Raw genomic sequence first — 16,433 nt, 5'->3', positions numbered from 1 at the left:
AATCAGTACCCTTACTACACTCAAAGGATAAGCAGGCTGAGAAAGAAATTAGGGAAGCGACACACTTCACAATAGCCACAAACAGTGTAAGGTATCTTGGGGTGACCCTTACCAAACAAGTGAAAGATCTGTATGACAAGAAGTTCAAGTCTCTGAAGAAGGAAATGGAAGAAGACCTCAGAAAATGGAAAAATCTGCCACACTCATGGATTGGCACCATTTATATAGTTAAAATAGCCATCTTGCCAAAAGCAATATACAGATTCAATGGAATACCCATCAAAATCTCAACTCATTTCTTCATAGAGTTAGAAAGAGCAATTTTCAAATTCATCAGGAATAACAACAACAACAAAAAAAAAAAAAAACAGGGTAGCTAAAACTATTCTCAACAGTCAAAGAACTTCTGGGGGAATCAGTATCCCAGACCTCAAGCAGTACTAGAGAGCAATAGTGTTAAAAAGTGCATGGTATTGGTACAGTGACAGGCAGGTGGATCAATGGAATAGGATTGAAGATGTAGAAATGAACCCACACACCTATGGCCACTTGATCTTTGACAAAGAAGCTGAAAACATCCAGTGGGAAAAAAGATAGCCTTTTCAACAAATGGCGCTGGCTCAACTGGAGGTCAGCATGCAGAAGAATGTGAATTGATCCATTCTTATCTCCTTGTACAGAGCCCAACTCCAAGTGGATCAAGGACCTCCACATAAAGCCAGGCTCACTGAAACTATTCGAAAAGAAACTGGGGAAAACCCTTGACGACAAGGGGGGTGGGTGGCAGATCCTGAACAGAACACCAATAACTTATGCTCTAAGATCAAGAATTGACAGATGGGACCTCATAAAATTACAAAGTTTCTGTAAGGCAAAGGACACCATCAAAAGGCAAATCAGCAGCCAACAAATTGGGAAAAGATCTTTAACAACCCTACATCTGAAAGAGGGCTAATATCCAATATATAAAAGAACACAAGAAGTTAGACTCCAGGGAAACAAATAACCCTATTAAGAAATGGGTTACAGAGCTAAACAAAGAATTTTCACCTGAAGAACTTCAGATGCCTAAGAAGCATCTTAAAAAGGGTTGAACATCATTAATCATTAGGGAAATGCAAATCAAAACAACCCTGAGATTTCACCTCACACCAGTCAGAATGGATAAAATTAAAATCTCAGGAGACAGCAGGTGTTGGCAAGGATGTTGAGAAAGAGGAACACTCCTCCACTACTGGTGGGGTTGCAAGTTGGTACAACCAATCTGGAAATCAGTCTCAATTTTCCTCAGGAAACTGAGCATGTCACTTCCAGAGGACCCTACTATATCACACCTGGGTATAAACCCAGAGGATTCCCCAGCATGTATTAAGGATACATGCTCCACTATATTCATAGCAGTCCTATTTATAATACCCAGAAGCTGGAAAGAACCCAGATCTCTCTCCATGGAAGAATGAACACAAAAATGTGGTATATATACACAATTGAGTACTATTCAACCATTAGAAACAATGAATTCATGAAAGTCTTATACAAATGGATGGGGCAGGAGAACATCATCCTAAATGAGGTAACCCAGTCTCCAAAAATCAATCATGGTATGCGCTCACTGATAAGTAGATATTAGCCTAGAAACTTGCAATTCCCAAGACATAATCCACATATCAAATGATGTCCAAAAAGAACAGAGGAGTGGCCCCTGATTCTGGAAAGGCTCAGTGCAGCAATGTAGGGCAATACCATAACAGGGATGTGGGAAGGGGTGGATGGTGGAACTGGGGGAGGGAAGAGAGCTTATGGGACTTTCAGGGAGTGGGGAGCCAGGAAAGGTGAAATCATGTGAAATGCAAATAAAAAATATATCAAATAAAAAATAAAATATTGTCTAATTCAAACAAAACTAACAGACAAACAACCAGATAATCATCCGGGATGATCATTCCAGAGGCATGGTGACCTTATGTGCTCCCAGAGAAACACTGTCAGGATGTTTCCCGGCAGGGCAGTCCATTGAGAGCCCTTCTTTAAATCAGGGATGTGAACTAGAGGATCCAGGTGCTGCTCCTCAACCCTTCCACAGCCCAACAAAGTCTGTAAACAAACCGCCACAGGTAGGACTGTAACAGGTATTTTCACAAGTAGAACTGCCTCACTCAGGGATCAGAGAAACAACCTGCCCCAAAATGGTTTCCCTGTGGGAATGGGGATACTTTTGGGAGGGGTCTCCACATAAGATTCACCTTCCCTAAGAGGAGACGCACCCCTTTTGCAGGCAAACACAGGAACCCCTCAGGTGGCTGGAAGTCTGGAGAAATGCAAAAGTCTTGGGAATGGGAAGCATCCCCAGTAATGGGAGAAGAAGCCAGGATCTCTCAGGGGCTCCATGGAGACTGGCAAATGAGGGTCCTGCTGAGACTAGCCCAGCCAGGAATGGGGTCCCTGGAATGAGGGTCCTTGAAATCCAGGTGCCTCTGAAAAACTCTAGCCTCATTATTAAAATTGTAACAGTCTGCTGTACTGAGAGCCCAATGATTTTGTATAAGAGAAAAACCTTTATCATCTGTATTAAGGTGATTAATGGTAAAGAAAGCATAGCTTAATAATAGATGAGGTGAAGAAGGGTGATAGTGGCACACGCCTTTAATCCCAGCACTTGGGAGGCAGAGGCAGGCTGATTTTTGAGTTTGAGGCCAGCCTGATTTTCACAGTGAGTTCCAGGACAGCCAAGGCTACACAGAGAAACCCTGTCTCAAAAAACAAAAAAAGGCTGGGCACTGGTGTCACACACCCGTAATACCAGCACTCTGGGACACAGAGGCAGGAGCATTTCTGAGTTCCAAGCCAGCCTGGTCAAAAGAGTTAGTTCCAGGACAGCCAGGGCTACACAGGGAAAACCTGTCTCAAGAAAAAAAAAATAAATAAAACAAAGAACCACAAAACAAACAAAATATTGATGAGACAAATAGAAAGACTACTCGATTTTAATCTTTGATGTTGAACCTTAAGATTTTGATGAGTCCTTTCTATGATAGCCTGTCCTTGGGGGTTATATGGAATTCCCATTGTATATTGTATACTCAGTTGACTGCAAACTTTGCCAAAGCTTGAGAAGTGTAAGTTGGAGCATTATCAGTTTTAATTCTTTTTGGCTTACCTGAGGAGGAGGAGGAGGAGCATGTAATAAGGTGTTGAATGACATGTTTCTCAGCCTCCACGGTTCTTGCAGTGGCCATAAGTACATGAGAGTAGGTATCTACAGTAACACATACGTAGGCCAACTTTCCATATTCTGGGAATTGAGTTACGTCCATTTGTCTTGTTATGTCCATTTGTCATGAAACTCGAACCTTAAGGCCCTTTGGATTAACTCCCATTTTTAATGGTTGCTATACATCAGGACAATGTTCACAGTCCTTCACAAATGGCCTAGGCTGTTTTCATGTCAAATTGAACATCCTGTACTCTGTGTGTGTGTGTTTGAGTGTGTGTGTGTGTGTGTGTGTCTGTGTGTCTATGTGTGTCTGTGTGTGTGTGTGTGTGTGTCTGTATCTCTGTCTCTCTCTGTCTTGCTCTCTCTCTCTGTCTTTTGTTGTTTCAAGAGAGGTTTTCTCTAAATAGCCCTGGTTGTCGTGGAACTCACTATGCAGACCAGGCTGGCCTCAAACTCAGAAATCCACCTACCTCTGCCTAGCAAGTACTGTGATTAAACTCTTGAGCCACCACTGCCCTGCTGAACATCCTTCTCAAAACCAGTGCAATCTGATAATGAAAAGCATGACTTTCTAAAGCTTGTTCAACCATAAGGGCAATCAAGGGTTCTTTTGTTAATAAATCTGCCATAGAATTTCCTTAAGCCACTGGACATGGCAGGCCAGTATGTGTTCTGATATGTTCTATAAATTTTCCTTTTTCTTGATTGAATTATCTTTTGCAACAGAAGCAAGAGTGATATAATTTTGGAATTTCCAGATATAAGAGCTGTCTCTATATCAGAAAATAATCAAACTACATAATTTGAACTTGTATAAAGGTTGACCTCTTCAAGTATATGTTCAAGGGCAGTAATAACTGCAATAATTTTCTCCTGATGTGCAGAAATTTCTTTTGCCTTTTGAATAACCACAGGTTTATCTTTCATATAGATGGCTTAAATTCCATGGATGACACATCTGTAAATAGTAAGAGGGCTTCAGAAGTAGGTTCCGATGCTAGTATAGAAGGAAAGATTATTCCTGTTCCTTCTACAAGCTTTAATTCAGGGTGTTGAGGTGCATGACATTTGATTTGTTCCATATAATGAGCTAATGCATTTCCCCAATCATCTGCAGTTTGACCTAAATACCCCAATTGTTCCTTATTATATGGAATACAAACTTCATGAGTTTCTTTGACAAATAGTTACCTGTATCCTAACCTCACTTTAATAATTAACTGACTACACATAACAGGATAAGAAGGTATCATTTTCACTTGACTATGAGAGAGATATATTCATTCCCATAAAACTTCTTGCCATAAACATGCAGTAGGGTGTAAGGTGTTTTAAGAATAATAAGCGAGCAAGTTTTTAAATAATTTGTTTGATTTACTTTAGCATCTTGTATCATTTGCTTTATCCATTCTGATTGTTTTAAAGCTTCTTTAGCAAGCTGTATTTTAGACTTAGGATCAGGATTTCCTTTAAGAATTTCAAACAAATTAAGCAATTGTCCTGTGGTAATTTTTAAATAAGGTCTTCTCCAGTTAATATTTCCCAATTATTTTTAAAAATCATTAAGTGTCTTTAATTTGTCAATCCTAAGTTGCAGTATTTGAGATATAATATATTCATTATAAATTATTTTTGAAAGAAATTTATTGGCTTGTATACTGGCTGGTTTTGTGTGTCTACTAAACACACACTGGACTTATCACAGAGAAAGGAGACTCTGTTGGGGGAAGGGCTTCATTGAGATCCATCTGTGGGGCATTTTCTCAATTAGTGATGAAAGGGTGAGGGCCCCTTGTGGGTGGTACCCTCTCTGGGCTGGTAGTCTTGGGTTCTATAAGAGAGCAGGCTGAGCAAGCCAGGGGAATCAAGCTAGTAAGATACATTTTTCCATGGCCTCTGCACCAGTTCCTGCTTCCTGACCTGCTTGAGTTCCAGTCCTGACTTCCTTTAGTGGTGAACAGCAGTGTGGAAGTGTAAGCTCAATAAACACTTTCCTCCTCAATTTGCTTCTTGGTCATGATGTTTGTACAGGACTAGAAACCCTAAGACAAATTGGTACCAGTGTAGTGGGGTGTTCCTGTGACAACTTTACCATGTTTTGGGGAGGATAGAGGGAGGGCATGGAACTATGAGCTAAAAGAGGCAATAGGATGTTAAGAGCTCAGTGGAAAGTTTAGTAGGGGCTTGGAAGATAATGTTAAGAACAGTGCAGAATATGGTGGACTGGCTTGTGACACTTCAGAGGGAAGATTAAAGTCTCTTATCAGGTGCAGGTTTTGATTGTGAAGATTCTGTGGTTTTGATTACCTGTGGCTGAATAATCAGCTGTGACTAACAAGATAACAGAACCACTAAAGCAATCCTTTGTGTTACTGTGAATATTGATGCTGGTTAACGGGGGCTAAGAAATTAGTGGTGATTAAGAAGAGACCAGCATCACTGAGGTGAAAACTTTGGGAAGTGTTTTCTGAGAGCACAGAGGCTGGGTTCCTGAGAGAGCCACGGTTGTATTTTGTGCTGTGGCTAGACTTGGTACTTTGGAAGATTCACCCAGGTGGTCCTGGTTTTGAAGGCATGAAGTGGTCATGAAGAACAGTTAAGGCCCTGCACCGTGTGAGGCTGTGGAAGGCCATTGTTGAAGGTGCAACCTCAGATGCAATTGAAGGCCCAAGTCTGAAGGAGTCATGCAAAGAGTTGAGGCTTGTCACCATGAAAAAGAGCCTATGCCAGGCTATTGGTGAAGCGTAGTTACAGCAGAAGACAGCAGTGTTTTGTAGATGCCTGTGCCATGCAATGACCACCAAGAACAGCAGCAGCAGTGGAGTACAGACAGCTGGAGCCTAGAAGACAAGGTGTGTGTTAGAAAAGGCAGAGCTGGAGAAGTGACCCAAGCCCTTGTAGAAGCCCAAAAGTTCCTGAGTTGGATCCCAGACAATGAACCTTTGGACTTTGAGTTTTGCTTTTGATTGTGACTGTACTCTGACAGTTTTCCCTCTTGATGGAAGAAAGTATTTTAGTGAAGCCCACACTTAAGAGAACTTTGTAGTTTCAAGAGACTTTTAATTTGAAATGATATTGGACATTTTAAAGGCACTGAAATTTTAATATGTAAAGACTGTGGGACAATTAAACATATGTAGATCTGGGGGATAAATAAGGAAGGATTGAGGCTTAATAGTGATGTATTTCTGTGTCAAGTTGTCAAGGGGTCAATTGTACTGGCAGGTTTTATGTGTCTATTTGACAGAGGCTGGAGTTATGACAGAGAAAGAAGTTTCAGTTGGGAAGTGCCTCCAGGAGATCCGTCTGTGGGTCATTTTCTCACTATAGGGATCAAGAGGGGAGGGCTCCTTGTGGGTGGTACCATCTCTGGAATGGTATTCTTGGGTTCTATAAAGAACAGGCTGGCCGGGTGGTGCTGGTGCATGCCTTTACTCTGAGCATTTGGGAGACAGAGGCAGGCAGATTTCTGAGTTGGAGGCCAGCATGGTCTACAGATTGAATTCCAGGAGAGCCATGGCTATAAAGAGAAACCATTACAGAAGAGTTATGGAGTGTGGGGAGAGCTGACTAACAGGGACACATGGAGTCTCTGCCCCATTCAGACTAATACAGGGACATCCTGGAGACTACATGCATACATGTCTACATCCAGGAGACAGACAGGGCTATACAGAGAAAACGTGTCTCAAAAAAACAAATCTAAAAAAACAAAACAAAACAAAACAAAACAAAAGCCCCATGCCTTAGGAGACATACCCTCTACCCAACATCGTAGAACCCAAATACATAGTAATGTATTAACCACACTTTAGTTAGCAAACTAAAATATTTATTTCATGGGCCTAGTTACAGAGCCGGAGATTGAAATAAGTGTGGAGTAAATGCCTGTCCTTAAGAACCCGGTTACCCTAGTGTGAACAGCAGGTTACTCATGTCCTCACATGTCGAATGTCCCCACCTACAACCTACTGTAAACCTCCCACCCTGTCTAATCTATAGTCCCACTGAGTTTATGAGAAATGAGAGCATCATTACAACCAAATGCCAGGACAGAACAAAAGGGAGCAGCCTGCAGGCTCTCTGTCCCTCCTTCCTCCCTCCTCCTAGGAGGTAGAAGTCAAAGTCAATGAACCCATCTGGGTCTCTTGAAGGTCCTTACTGATGTTCTGAAGACAATGATCTCTGGGTGAATCTAGTCAGACTTGCAGGTGCATCGAGGGCTATGCTGAGAGCCTGAGACCTGCTTGGTTTCTCACTCTGGCATGCTATTGCGGGACACTGAAATCAATGGAGGGTCAGTGGGCAGTGCAGGAGGAAGTATCAGTATCCTCATCATCGTCAGGCCAAGCATTTCCTTCTGAGTGTAGGGAAGTCCCAGTTTGGCCAACAGCAGGATACTGTTAGAAGATAAAGAATCTGGAAGCTTTCTCTTCATACAATGGCACAAGATCCTGCAGATCGCCATAAATTCTGAAGGAGACCCTGCCCAATCCAAGAGGACACTCAGATGCATCATCCGAAGTAGAGTCTGATGGCCTCAGACCTTGGAGGTGATCCTGCATGATGATATTTCTACTCCACCACCAGGAGTGGCTGGGAGACCTCGGGGCTCCTCTGCAAGATTCTCCATACCTGTGAGTGGTTCCCTGGGACCTATAGCATCAGCAGAATCAAAAGGGATCCCGGAGGCTCCAGAAGTGAGTTTGGAGAATGTTGTCCCTTGTGGAGTAGATCCAGGATACAAAAGCTTGGATGGGGAAAGGCACAGGGACTCTGGGTGCACCTCCTTGTAATAAGGACAGCTGTTGTGGCCCCTTCTCACGCGACTCCTGAGGGGTCCCAAATGGGAATGCCTCCAGATGGAAGTGGGCTTCCCCTGATCCAGTGTGTAGGTCCCAAGTGTCAGCTCCTGCCTGGGACAGGAGGTGAGCTCCAGCTGGTCCTTTCCTCGAGGATCCCCTTGCTGTTTCCACAGCTCATAGCTCTCAGGCTGCAGGAGCCCCTCAAAGGCATCCATGGAGAAGCTCACCCTGGCCTCCCCACAGCTGCACTGACGTGCCACCTTGCCATAGTCAATCCACCTCGGGGTGGCAAAATTGATGGCCTCTGCACAGTTGAAGCCATGGTTGAAGCCCGCGTGGTAGCCATAGGGAAAGGTGACCATGAACTCCCCAGCCTGCTGGGTGATGCGGCCAAAGGGGATGCCATTCTCCTTGAGCACGGTGGGGGAGATGAGCGCCACCTTGTGTCTCAGGAAGGCCTGGCAGCCCTTGGAGCTGCCAGGGAAGAGTTGCCTGGCCAGGAGCTCCAGGCGCCTGCCATGCTCAGGGGGCACAGCATACCAAGTCTTGGGCTGCCCAAAGTGCAGGTAGTTGATACTGTACAGGTCCATGTCCTCCGTGTGCCACGCAAAGGTGGTCTTCCACATGCCAAAGTACAGGTAGGGCGTGTTGACTCCCTCAATCACTGTGCCATGGTCCTGCTTCAACACATCCAAAAGGCTCCCCAGGTGGCCCACGTTCCAGTGTTGAGTGTTCTCATCAAACAGGGAGCCGCTGACATCAGCACCATAAATTGGTGACCCAAACAGACGATTCTTCCAGTATTTTCTCTCCAAATCATCAAAATCCAGGTGTGGCGGGGTCTGGTATTTTTTGCTGGTGGCCAGCTCACGATACTCACCCACACTCATGCCTTTCCTCTTCTTATGGAATTGGGTGAACACACCTGCCTGCCCTGAGACCACTTGCTGCAGAGGAGCAGGAATTGACATATCCATGACATCCTCACAGGACTTTCCACTGCCTTTCCACTCCTTGGGTGGGATGACCTTGGCCAGTCCAGCTCGGTGTGCGCCTTGGGACTCCATGTAGGTGATGTATTTGCTGAAGTTTGAGAATTCTGCCATGTTTGGGCGGAAGGTCATGATGGTACAGCCTGGGTTCTGGGACATATCCTGCTCAGGGTTTGTCATGGCCACAGCAATGCAGGAGCTCAGCCTGGGGTCCTGGCTGCCCTGGGTGTTTATGTTTTCTGAGACTTCTTTCTCTTTCTCTCTCTCTCTCTCTCTCTCTGAGTTTTCCTGACTTCCTGTTGTATTTTCTTCACTGTCTGAACTGTCCTTAAACTCGTCTTTTATGCCTTCTTCTCTTCGTTCTATGGTTTAGGTTTCCTGGTGGACAAGATAACATTTTTAAGATAAATTTGAATTCAGGAGAATGGCTCCTCTGAGTAGAACACTGTATATATAGCAAGACCCTTCTAAGCTCTACAATCAACAGAAAAGGCAAGAAAATGTAAGAAAGAAGAAGCCTTCTTTCTTGGTTGATGTTTTGTTTTCCCAGGACATCCTCTTACTGGTCAGCACTTTTCACCTTGAAAAACTGAGTTTCTATGGAGCAGAATCCCAGTGCCGCTACAGGAGCACTGAGAGCACAGCACCATCCCACTCCTGGAGCACTCCCTTGATTCCCACTCATCCTTGGACTCCATTGGTCACTGTTGGTTGATTGGGGAGGCTCAGCGCCCTTTGTCTTTTAAGTAGAGAGTCATCTACCCAAGGAACAATCATAGGTGGTTCATATGACAAAGATTCTTATCCACATGGGCAACAATCATCAGAGGTTTCTCAGGACCTGTTCTCAAACTATTTAAATCATTGCCTCGTAGTCTCTGAAACCAAATTAAAAGTTCCTCAGGAATTACTGACTTTGCGTTTCAACAGGCAGGTAATGCTGGCGGGTATTTGTCCAGCACAGGTGACCTGTCTTGGCTTCCAGGTGAGGGCAGGAAATAGGAGGCTGTCTCAGAGGAGGACTGCTGCCAGCCTTGTCATCCCAGCTGCTTGGACTAAAGACAGTTGTGAGTCTTTACATCTGTGTCAGAGTATGGCAGCCTCTGTATAGCAGTGTTGCGGGAGTAACATGCCTTCCATATGCAAACAGGAGGTGGGGCTGGGGAGCACTGAGCCTCCAACCAGACCAATGCTACATAAAGAGGTTTTACCTCTTTATGTTCTTAGCTCTCCTAGGGTTGGCTCTCCCTAGTCTAATGGAAAAACTAAAAACAAACAGCAGCTGATCTGGATCACAACACCCCACAATGCAGCTGAGGCCTCCTCCTGAGAGCAACAGAATTCTGACTGTCTAGTGCCAGTGAGACCCAGGACCTGGCCAACCTCCTAGACAACTGTCATGGACCCTGCTACTCTCTTGCCTGGTGACAATCTGCTCGTGCTATCTATGCATGTCACATGAGGGGAGATGACATAAGGTCCATGGGTACTGCAGTCCTTAGTGTAACTGGAACTATTGGGGCCCAGGCCAAGACTCTCAGCCCACAGAGAAGACCTGATCCATTTTATCCAGGCTGAGGGAGGACCTCAGAAAGATTGATCATTCTAAAAGAACTGGCAGGATCTACTACCTGACCTTCACAAGGTTACTCATCCGGGATACAAAAGCTGCTCTCTGTTTCTAGTCACACCTAGGCCAGAGAAGATCCAAGGGATGATTTCTCTGCCAGAAGCCAGGTTGGTCTGTCCTCAAGTAAATCCAAACTAGGCAGCCCTCTGCCCCATCTCCACTCTCACTGATCATGCTCAGTAGCTGAAAAGATCCCCAGGACCTTGTCTGCTGATTTGCCCTCCCATAAGGGTGGGGTCCAACAATCGCCTGGCTATCACAGCTACAAACCTCTCAATCAATAGCTAAAATTTAGGCATGCATTAAACATATTCATTACTGGTATGGACCTTAAGAGTTCTATCCAGCCAGGCAGTGGTGGCACACACCTTTATTCCCAGCACTTGTGGTGCTGAGGCAGTTGATTTCTGAGTTCATCGCCAGCCAGGTCTACAGAGTGAGTTCTATGACAGCCAGGGTTACACAGAGAAACCCTATCTCAAAAAACAAACAAAAACGACAACAAAACACACCCCCCCAAAAAAAACAAACAAAAAAAATCTTACTTTGTTTAGCTGGGCATTGGTGGAACACACCTTTGATCTCAGCACTTGGGAGGTAGAGGCAGGCAGTTTCTGAGTTACAAGCCACCCTGGTCTACTGAGAGATTTCCAGGACAGACAGAGCTATACAGAGAAACCAAATCCTGGGGTGGGGGGAAAACAAATCCAAAAAAAGAGAGAGAAGGAGATAGAGAGAGAGAGAGAGAGAGAGAGAGAGAGAGAGAGAGAGAGAGAGAGAGAGAGAGAGAGAGAGAGAGATTTTTCTTGCAAGGGTGTGGTGGCACACACCTTTAAATCCAGCACTTGGGTTGCTGGGGCAGTTAATTTCAGAGTTCGAGGCCAGCCTGCACTACATCTTACTGTGTTTAGCCGGGGATTGGTGGCGCATGCCTTTAATCCCTGCACTTGGGAGGCAGAGAGAGGTGGATTTCTCAGTACGAGGCCAGCCTGGTCTACAGAGAGAGTTCCAAGATAGCCAGGGCTACACAGAGAAACACTGTCTCAAAAAAACAACAACAAAAAATACATTCCTGGTATAAACTTTTAGGGTTCTAGTCTGCCAGGCAGTGGTGGCACATGTCTTTAAAACCAGCACTTGGGAGGCAGAAGAAGGAGGATTTCTGAGTTTGAGGCCAGCCTGGTCAACAGAGTAAATTACAGGACAGGTATGGCTACACAGAGAATCCCTGTCTCAAAAAACAACACAAACACAAACCAAAACCAAAAAAAATCAGGAAAATAAACAAACAGGGTTTTACAGTGGAGTAAAAATAAATTATCAGACATTGAAAGAAACTATTACACACTGGATAGACATCCTGCCTTTGCTTTGGGTCCTCTGTGCTCCAAATAGAGAGAGATTTACCCACAAAAGAAGTTCTATTGAGAAGAGCTCATGGCTACCCTGGGATCCCCAACACCCATGGTCATGTCTGGAAGCTGATAAAGTCTTTCTACAGTTTCAAACCCATTCCCTGCTCTCTTCTCTGGTTCCTGCCCAATAGTAACCGCATCTGAATGCCATATTTGTCAAAAAGGAACAGAAATTAATCTGAAATGAAACTCACACATTAATGCCAAAGATTGACCAGCATTTTCTAATGCTTTGTAGAATGATTGAATCTTATCAACTATTACCACGACTCATTTCCTCACAAGAACAAATTTCCAAAGGCTGTGAATAGAGATAGGACTTACCCAACACCAGTGGGATGGAGACCTGTGACGAGACAATCCAGCCACAGAGAGAAGCTTCCCCCTTAGGACTATCTCTTCCTATGAGCAGGGAACCTAATTGCTTCGTCTTTTATAGTCATGAAGACCTGAGACAATGAGATCTTGCCCACCCACTGGGGTCTCAACCAATCACCGGCTCTCAGCTGATTTAGGCCCACCCAGGTTCCCTAGAATGTAAACAATCTCATTAGGAGACATGGCAAACATTGAAGAAAGAATGATGCAACACCAACTGTACATAGAATCTATAAGAATGTTTTGCAATTTCCAAGGCTAACTGGGAGCATGTGGCAGAGCGTCAGAGAACTGAGACATCCAGAACATGTCTGTGCTCTTGCTGGACAGGTTTTGTCTTTCTCCCACCACCTCGAAACCTGAAAATAAAAACCTAAACCTAAAATAAAAAAACCTAAAAATATTCATTACTGGTATGGACCTTAAGAGTTCTATCCAGCCAGGCAGTGGTGGCACACACCTTTATTACCAGCACTTGTGGTGCTGAAGCAGTTGATTTTTGAGTTGAGGCCTGCCAGGTCTACAGAGTGAGTTCCATGACAGCCAGGGTTACACAGAGAAACCCTATGTCAAAAAACAAACAACAACGACAACAACCACCCCCCTCGCCGCCAAAAAAAAAATAAAAAAAAAACAAACAAAAAACATCTTACTTTGTTTAGCTGGGCATTGGTAGAACACGCCTTTGATCTCAGCACTTGGGAGGCAGAGGCAGGCAGATTTCTGAGTTCCAAGCCAGCCTGGTCTACAGAGTGATTTCCAGGACAGTCAGGGCTATACAGAGAATCCAAATCGAGAAAATAAAACCAAATCCAAAAATAAAAAGAGAGAGAGAGATTTTTCTTGCAAGGCAGTGGTGGCACACACCTTTAATCCCAGCACTTGGGATGCTGGCGTAGTTGATTTCAGAGTTCAAGGCCAGCCTGCTCTACATCTTACAGTGTTTAGCCAGGCAGTGGTGGTGCATGCCTTTAATCCCTGCTCTTGCGAAGTAGAAGGAGGCAGATTTCTCAGTACGAGGCCAGCCTGGTCTACAGAGTGAGTTTCAAGATAGCCAGGGCTACAGAGAGAAACACTGTCTCAAAAAACAACAACAACAACAACAAAAATACATTGCTGGTATGGAATTTTAGGGTTCTAGTCTGCCCGGCAGTGGTGGCACATGCCTTTAATCCCAGCACTTGGGAAGCAAAGGGAGGAGGATTTCTGAGTTTGAGGCCAGCCTGGTCAACAGAGTAAATTCCAGGACAGGTATGGCTACACAAAGAATCCCTGTCTCAAAAAACAAAAACAAAAACAAAAACAAAAACAAAAAAAAAACAAAAACAAAAACCAGGGTTTTCCACCGGGGTAAAAATAAATTATTAGACATTGAAAGAAACTATTACACACTGGATAGACATCCTGCCTTTGCTTTGGGTCCTCTGTGCCCCATGTAGAGAGAGATTTACTCCCAAATGAAGTTCTCTTGAGAATAGCTCAGTGCTACCCTGGGATCCTCAACACCCAGAGTCCATGTCTGGAAGCTGATAAAGTCTTTCTACAGTTTCAAAGCCATTCCCTGCTCTCTTCTCTGGTTCCTGCCCAATAGTAACCACATCTGAATGCCATATTTGTCAGAAACGAACACAAATTAATCTGAAATGAAACTCACACATTAACGCCAAAGATTGACCAGCATTTTCTAATCCTTTGTAGAATGATTGAATCTTATCAACTATTACCACGACTCATTTCCTCACAGGAACACATTTCCAAAAGCTGTGAATCGAGATAGGACTTACCCAACACCAGTGGAATGGAGACCTGTGAGGAGATAATCTAGCCAAAGAGAGAAGCTTCCCCCTTAGGACTATTTCTTCCTTTGAGCAGGGAACCTAATGGCTTCGTCTTTTATAGTCATGAAGACCTGTGGCAATGAGAGCTTGCCCACCCACAGGGGTCTCAATCAATCACCGGCTCTCAGCTGACTTAGGCACACTCAGTTTCCCTAGAATGGAAACAATCTCATTAGGAGACATGGCAAACATTGAAGATAGAATGATACAATACCAACTGTGCATAGAATCTATGAGAATGTTTTAGAATTTCCAAGGCTAACTGGGAGCATGTGGCAGAGCGTCAGAGAACTGAGACATCCAGAACATGTCTGTGCTCTTGCTGGACAGACTTTGTCTTTCTCCCACCACCTCTAAACCTGAAATAGATAAGAGAACAGCAGGGGCCCCAAGTTCTGAACAACTAAACGTTTTAACCAAAAAGTAGCACAAAACAATGGAATGAGAAAGATTTTTGCTGGGCATTGGGTTGTATGCACTGTATCCCACTCTGGAGGCAGAGCCAGGGGGATCGATGAATTTGAGAAAAGACTGGTGGACAGATCCAGTTCCTGGAAAGTCAGGATTATAGGGATCAACTCTTTCTCTCTCTCTCTCTCTCTCTCTCTCTCTCTCTCTCTCTCTCTCTCTCTCTCTCTGTCTGGTTTTTCGAGACAGGGTTTCTCTGTGTAGTCCTAGCTATCTGGGCACTCTGTAGACGAACCTGGCTTTGAACTCAGAAATCTGCCTGCATCTGCCTCCCAAGTGCTGGGATTACAGGTGTTGGCCACCACACCGCCTGGTCTTTGACCTCATTTTACAGACCAGGCTCCAGGCTGGCCTGATGTCTGAGATCTGTATGTCACCATGCCTTTCATTGGTTTGTTTTGTATGCCTCTGTCTATGTCTGTTCCTCTCAGTCTCTCAGTCTCTCTCTCTCTCTCTCTCTCTCTCTCTCTCTCTCTCTCTCTCTCTCTCTCTCTCTCTCTCTCTCGTTTTTCCAGTCAGAGTTTCTCTGTGTAGTCCAGGCACTCTGTAGACCAATCTGGCCTCGAATTCAGAAATCTGCCTGCCTCTGCCTCCCAAGTGCTGGGATTACAGGTGTTAGCCACCACACCACCTGGTCTTTGAACTCATTTTACAGACGAGGCTCCAGGCTGGCCTGATGTCTGAGATCTGTATGTCACTATGCTTTTGGTTGGTTTGTTTGGTATGCCTCTGTCTATCTCTGTTCCTCTCTGCCTCTCAGGCTCTCTCTCTCTCTCTCTCTCTCTCTCTCTCTCTCTCTCTCTCTCTCTCTCTCTTGGTTTCTCTCTTTTTCTCTCTGTCTCTCTCTGTTTCTCTCCATCTCTCTCTGTCTCTCTCTCGGTGTGTGTGTGTGTGTGTTTCCTGGGCATGCCCTCTAGTGCATGTTCATCACAAGCCATCTATCATGGTTTGTGGGATTAATGAGACTTGAATGTATGTTCTCTGCAATCGTGCTAAATACTCTTGCCTATTGGGCAGTCCACACACCAAAATTTCTAATTTCAAATGAGGCTCCAAAATTTTGACTCAGACCTTTCATACATACATTTAAGGAAACAGAATATTAAAGATCATAGATTATGTGGTTTCTCTTGATCACAGTTGACTAAACAATGAAAACTTCCAGAATCTGCCATGCAGCGATGCACAGGGTGTGTCAGATGGGTTAGTGACATTAGATCTTTGGTTGCCTTGGGAATGTGACACAGTCTTAAGGAATCCAGGGTAACAGATGCAAAGGCCCCATGGACATTAACAATGAAGCCAGCCCAGGATATCAACATCACCCAAGGTTGGTCCAATTGACAATGGGAGTGAACAACCAAAAGCTGAGGTAAATTATCCTGGGTCCTCCAAGAGGGGAGGTAACATGGCAACAGGCCCTGGCTAGGAGTCACAGACACAAGAGGAGAATACTGGGGCATCCAGTGGGTGTGGAAGTCTACAGGAGTGGACACAGGGACACTGAATGTCACAATAGGAGAGTCTATCTTTTCCAAATTGTACTGGAGCTACTAGCTAGAGCAATTAGACAACATAAAGAGGTCAAAGGGATATAAATAGGAAAGGAAGAAGTCAAACTATCACTATTTGCAGATGATATGATAGTATACTTAAGTGATCCAAAAAACTCCACCACAGAACTCCTATAGCT

The sequence above is a fragment of the Apodemus sylvaticus genome, chromosome 7, assembly GCF_947179515.1.
Source record: "Apodemus sylvaticus chromosome 7, mApoSyl1.1, whole genome shotgun sequence".
Classification (NCBI taxonomy): domain Eukaryota; kingdom Metazoa; phylum Chordata; class Mammalia; order Rodentia; family Muridae; genus Apodemus; species Apodemus sylvaticus.
The sequence above is the reverse complement of the archived record's forward strand: the minus strand, read 5'-3'. Positions refer to the sequence as shown.